Source organism: Ovis aries, chromosome 23, assembly GCF_016772045.2.
Source record: "Ovis aries strain OAR_USU_Benz2616 breed Rambouillet chromosome 23, ARS-UI_Ramb_v3.0, whole genome shotgun sequence".
In the NCBI taxonomy this organism is placed as follows: domain Eukaryota; kingdom Metazoa; phylum Chordata; class Mammalia; order Artiodactyla; family Bovidae; genus Ovis; species Ovis aries.
In genome coordinates, this window is record NC_056076.1 from 1,630,577 (window position 1) to 1,637,232 (window position 6,656).

Below are 6,656 nucleotides of genomic sequence, written 5' to 3' on the forward strand. Positions count from 1 at the left end.
TTCAAACAAAAAGAACCAATATTCAAGCAATTCTTTGAATCTGTCATTTGGACATTTTTTAATTTAATTGAGCATGAATAATTTATGTTGTGGTGAGGAAGATTATAAATCCATAAATAAATTTTATTGGGGATATTAAAAAATGTGAATAATTTAAATATTGAAAAAAATCATCTACAGTCTTGTCTCTTATCTCCCATGATGGCATTCTTTAGAGTCCAGCACAACCAGCTGGAAGTCCAGAGTGTGCTTGGAACCACTTAAAGCCATCAGAAGTGGAAGCTACTTCTTCACCCCTGGATGTGCCCTGTTGGCTGGAGGACGTTCGGGTTGGTGATAGTTACAACATTCACTGGGCTGGCTGGACAGCCTTGAGCTTCGAGATGCTTGTAAGAACAAAAGAGACTCCGGGTATCTTATATGTTTGAGAATTTTCTGGGACTCTTCACTGGATAATTTCCAGAGCAAATTTCTTGATATGTTTTAAAAAGAAATGATATTGCCAACTTTATTTTAAGGTATCAGCTTGAATTGTTTTATTTTGTGGTTTAATCTTTGAGTTTTGGTTCCAGCAAGTGAGGTTTTGCTTTAAGCCAATTGTAGCCCTAAAAGCAATTACCTTTTTATTGACAAATTAAAAGAAAATAAATAGTGGAGTCAGTAGTTACATTCTTTTCTAAAGGTGTTACCAGGCAAATCTGGGGCGGTGTGGCCAGGGGTGGGGCTGACCTGGCCCAAGTGAGGGGTGGGGACCAAGCGCAAAGAGAAGCAGAGCTATCATTCCTGGCACAAACGGCTTTAAAATTAAAGAGCAGGTCCTTGATTGAAACTTTCTGAGTTGCCACATAGGGTCGCTTTTCACTTCCAGTTATGGCATCTGAGTGGCGGTGACATGGCTGACCAGGCTGCTCTGTCCCCAGGGTGCCCACGCGTCACAATCTTCATCACGGCGGGAACTGGGTGAGCCCTGGGCCCCAACCCCTAGGAGAGGCATCACACTGGAGGAAGAGCTGGGACAGTGGGGATCCGACTGGGGAGCAAACCCAGGGCCAGGGAGCTCCTGTCCTCCTGGGGCACAGGTGTGGGTGACTAGACAGGGTGTGTCCCCAGGACGACCTTCTGTGACCCGGGGCCAATGAGGGGCAGGATGGTGTGGCTGCTGCAGTCCCCACACCCAGGCCCACGTTCCTGAGCGTCCTCCTGGGTCACCGACGATGCTCCTGTAGTCGTCACCCCTGCATCTGGGGCAGGCGCTCTGGCCCAGGTCCCAGGGGAGAGACAGCAAGGACAGAGCTTGCTGTGGACAGAGCCCGCTGTGGCGCTCACGAGCTGGCCACAGCTTGTGGGCTGTGTCCCTGCACTTCATCCCTGTCCCAGGAAGATAGTAATGCAGGGCCGTCCCCACAGGGTCTTCCGTTCAGAAGGTCACTGTCCCCTGATGGACAGGTACCAGGGACATGAGATAACACGCTCAGCCAGTGGCCAGCAGAGAAGAGAGAGACACACCTGCACTCACTTGGGTGGGGCGGGGCTGCACACACCACTCCCTCCATGCGCCAGCCTGCAAGTCATGACGTGTATTTTATTCTTGTTTTTAATCCCAAGACCATGGAGCCATTTTGGTTGCCCATAAATCTCACTGAACAGGTAGATGAAGTTGGTTGTGCTGGCCGCAGAATTTTCTGATAAAACTTTCCTTTTCTGCTCTCCTTCCTGAAGGAAGTGTAAATAGCTCGGGAGGGGGCCTGGTGACAGACGTGACCACAGGCAGCTGGACACGGGCACCTGGGCCCAGAGTCTTGTGCTGGACAGAGCTGGCCCTGCCAGCCCCTGATGGGGTGGTGGGGGCACAGCTAGGAATGAGGTACAACAAGGTTTTAGGGCCAAACAGTGAATTTCTTGGAGCGTGTTTTTTTCCTTTAAAACCTGATATTTATTTAAAATAATTACACTGGGGCCAGTAGTTTTGCTGTGCTGACTTTGAGCCTCTATCTGGTAATTACAGTAAAATGGTCTTAATTGAAGCATGAAATGTGGATTTCATGATAATTCAGATTCACATTGAAAGGGAATCTTGTACAGGTCCTTTAACAATGTGTTTGTTGAGAATTTCCCAGTTACAAGGTCCTGCCAAGTGCTGAGGAGCTTTAAGAGAGTGGACACGTGATTTCTGACCTTATCTCCTCAAAAATCTCAGGGAGACTAAAAATAATTTTAAAATTCAGATTTATGACACTGTATAAAGTGTTTGTTTCCAATAATTGAGTTCATATTTAATCTTATTAACACTATATTCCGTAGTTATGTGTCATTTAATATTCAAGAATAAAGCAGCTCAATAAAAAAATCAGAAAAAAGCTAGTCACCATTTTGCACGGTTGTAGGTTTGTAAGTTATAGGTTGGTTGTAAGTTATAGGTTTGTACATTATAGGTAGGTTGTAGGTAGTTTCACTCTGATTTCCACTAGGTCACTATTTACAGGAGTGATAGTGTAGATATTGGTGACAAGGGTTATGCTACTTGGGGTGTTCATGATTAAATATTAATGGTTATCACAAAATTGCTTTAAAAATCCAGCCCATTTATTTAAGGAGACAAAGTTTCATGTAGGTAATGCCCATGTCTCTGGAATTTTTTGATGAGCTCCAGAAAGACATCTGTTCAATCTCTCATCAGTGAGTTAGATCTCCTACCACTTAGAACTAACATCAGTTAGTTCTCCACACCTGCTCATCTCCAGAATCTATACCGTCTCCACTCCAGGGTGGCCGCTCAGTCCAGCCTCTGGTCAACACTTGAACAAATGCAGCATCCTCTCCTCTGCGGTCCTCCTTGAAGATGCCGGGCCATTCACCTACCACCAATCCTGGTCCCTTCCTTAGCACAGCAGTCGCTGTGACGTCCTGGGTCTCCAGCTCCCCGTGGATCTCAGCATGTGCGAGGCTCATGTTGAGGCTTCTCCCCCTCTCTCATGTGTGCCATCCAGCCCCTGAACACTGACTGCCGCTGCTGCTAAGTCGCTTCAGTCGTGTCCGACTCTATGTGACCCCATAGACGGCAGCCCACCAGGCTCCCTTGTCCCTGGGATTCTCCAGGCAAGAACACTGGAGTGGGTTGCCATTTCCTTCTCCAATGTATGAAAGTAAAAAGTAAAAGTGAAGTCGCTCAGTCGTGTCCTACCCTTAGTGACCCCATGGACTGCAGTCCACCAGACTCCTCCATCCATGGGATTTTCCAGGCAAGAGTACTGGCGTGGGGTGCCATTGCCTTCTCCGCTGAACACTGAACATACCCAGCTTTCCTACTGCTTTCAGACAGGACTACCAACACCAGCAACCTTGTGAGGGCTGCCTTTCAGAAGTGAAGGTGAAGGAAAAGATTGTTTCAGATAAAGAAAAGCTGAAAAAAACCCAAAAACTTGTCACTACAGAACTGCACTTTGAAAAGTACAAAAGAAATAAAGTAATCCCAGCTGGAAATGTGAGACCTGCAAGAAGGAATAATGATCATTGAAAGGAAGACAAGATGGGTAGTAATCTTGAGCCACTGACTGCAGATTCTACAGAAATACTTATATAGACTTACTCAAAAGCTCTTGTATCTTTCATGTGTAATTACATTATGGGCATATTGTTAAAGGCACTGAAAGGATAAAAAGGTAAAATTTCACGCACTTGCCTTTGCCACAGTGGAGGTAATGGGTGGTCGCATCAGCAGTTTTGAACAAACACTAAATACGACACAACCTTCGTAGAAAGACCTGGAGCTGTCATGAAGTCCCCAACCGTGTGCCTCTGCTAAGGCAGTGACTGCGCGAATGATTTTACCTCTTGAATAAATCGGAATTGGAAAAGAGTGGCAGCTTGAACTGACGGGCACTCGGCCGACTCTCTGAGTGATTAACTCCCGTTGTCTCTCTGTGATCCGACCTGACCTGTGGCCGTGACATGCGGATTCTCAAGCTAGTTGGCGTTCTTCCTCATGTGACCCTTTTCCACGGAGGAGGAACCAAGGGAGTTGCCCTGCAGTGGGGTCAAAGCAGTGAACTCACAGAAAGGGGCTTGTTTGAAAAGAAAGCCCTGATCCTACAGCGAAAGATTGTATGTTCTGGGTACTAACTTTAGCGCGACGTTACTTAGTAATATTTTCAGATGACCAGCTCTCAGTAATTTACAATTGATTCACATCTGACTTTTTCTTCCAAGTGTGCCTTAATGCAAATTTAACTTTCACAAATTCAATTTTTGGAAATTGAAGTATAAGACAACAATTGAGCAATGCAGCATTTTCATTGCTGGTTAAGAGAACACTCCTTCTTCTTTTGTTTATAAGACTGACCGCAGACAAGGAGGACTGTGAGATTGTGTGGTGCTTTGAAAGAATTAAAACACTTGATCTCAAAACAAAACAAAACAAAACAAAACAAAACAAAAAAAACCACTTGATCTCAATGGTTATATTTCCCCATAGGTGGATGTTTGGCTTACTCATCCCTAAACATCTTTTCTATTTACCCTGGCCCCCAGGTTCTTGGAAATTAAATGTTAAGCAGTGGTAACTTGAGGTGTGCTAGACTCACAACACAGGTTCAATCCCATCACTTTCTGGTTCTGTTCAGATCTCAGTGGGTAATTGGATCATCTGATCCATCTGGTATTCTTCCCCACAAGCTACGGGGGCTGGGTGCAGTTCAGGTGGTTTTGTTCATGAGGAAATTGCTTGAAAAGATAGTCTGGAATTCACTCAACACCAAATTATCAACCTTCAGCCCCAGGACGATGATGTGTGCAGAGGCTGGAGGCAGGATGGCAGCCTTTCACCAAAGTGATGGATGGCGAGAGAAGAAAGGGACCAGTTGTGCCATCTTTTCTGAAAAGAATGCTCTTTGCAAACGTACAAACGGGACTGAACGCAACATAACAGGGCAGAGCTATGCCGGAATACACTCGCAGAGAGCCCTGCAGCCAATGGCTGGGCTTGTTTTTATTTCCTGCATCACAATGTACTAACACGAGGTCCGCACCCCACACGCACAGGTGGAAGTGTGAGCATGAGGGCCATTGGAGCCGTGAATTTTCCCAGTGAACTACAATTAGGGAACCGTGCTGCATAATTTGAGGCAGATTCATAGCTGAAGAATTCTTGAAGGAATGCCTACAATTACACCTGTGCCTCATTAGCTAAATTGATATTTGCCACGTTGGAAGGAGAGCAAAACAGACTGGAAGGGTTCTTCTGTTAGAATCCGGAAAGAACACAGAAAACGCTCATCAGACTGGGGAAAATGTTCCCGATTCTCCCAAGTGGTGTAAAGAGCAAAGACCCCGGCAGGTTTGGACCCAGGAGCCTCCGAATCACAGTCATATGCTGTCAGGAAGTCTCTCGCGTACCCCTCCCGTGCTGGCGAGCATGGTCTCAGAAACGTGCTGATCCGAGTGTTGTAGATCATTTCACACCTAAGATATGTTCGCACGTCTTAAACCCCTGTGTATGTATAAGTTTATTCACTCTTAGTTTCCACATAGCAAAAATCACATCCCTTTTCTAAATTTGAAAGTTTAATAGCAGACTGGCTGAGGCTTGACAAATGCTGATAGAAAGTTAGCCCAGTGGTCCAGCAGGGATTAAAAGTTGCCATTAGAGGTTTGCTGGCAACTTCTTATACTAAGTTTCGCTGCCACCTTTTCAGGTAAATTTCATGCAGGAGGGATGAGAACTTACTTCCTGAACTGGGACCTTTCAAAAAAAGTAAGAAACATTATATCTCAGAAAACTGCATCTAGAAAAGGTGTGAAAGTTAAGTGAAAGTGAAGTGGCTCAGTCGTGTCCGACTCTTTGCGACCCCACAGACTGTAGCCCACCAGGCTCCTCCGTCCATGGGATTCTCCAGGCAAGAGTACTGCAGTGGGTTGCCATTCCCTTCTCCAGGGGATCTTCCCAACCCAGGGATCGAACCTGGGTCTCCTGCATTGCAGGCAGGGGCTTTAACCTCTGAGCCACCAGGGAAGCCCAGAAAAGGTTTAATTTCCTTCAAATACATTGTTGTATCACTGCCTAAATGCGCCATCTGTTCTCTTCCACCAATACTAGATTCATTCATTTTCTGTATGGACTAACACCAACCATGAGGAGTCACTTTTTCCCTTAGTCTGTGCAGGTTGCTTTAACAAGGCACCCAAGATCGGGTGGCTTATAAACAGCAGACATTTACTCCTCATAGTCCTAGAGGCAGGAAATCAAGGAGCCTCTGGGCTTGCTATCTGTGAGAGCCCTCCTCTTGGGCCAGTCCTAATGACATTCAGAAAGCAGATGCCTCTGGGCAGAAGAGCACCTGAGGAGCAGGTGGAGCCAGGTGAGCTTGACAGGGCAGGGCCTGGGATCTGTTTTGTCACGGACTTGACATTCAATCCTCATATCTGGGCTGCAGATGTCTATCTGATGACTTATTGGTACAGAGAATGGAAAGACGAAAGAAAATGATGCCAGCAATGAGTGACCCAGAGAGTGGAGGAAAGGCGAGAATTTACATGAACTGTTAGCAACCTGCAACTCATTTCTGGGGATGCTGTGTAGAAGGAGAAAAACCTCTTTAGAGCATTAGCTGTCACAGAACGAGTCATTACTTCTTGATTTCTAATTTGTTCTCAGACTGTGA

General features: G+C 45.8%; 1 non-coding gene across 1 annotated transcript; it reads right to left on the minus strand.

The window, feature by feature from the left end:
• Positions 1 to 5,935: 5,935 nt before the first annotated feature.
• On the minus strand, positions 5,936 to 6,007 carry TRNAC-GCA (transfer RNA cysteine (anticodon GCA)). The gene has a single exon. It is a non-coding gene; the product is annotated as a tRNA-Cys (tRNA).
• Positions 6,008 to 6,656: the final 649 nt, after the last annotated feature.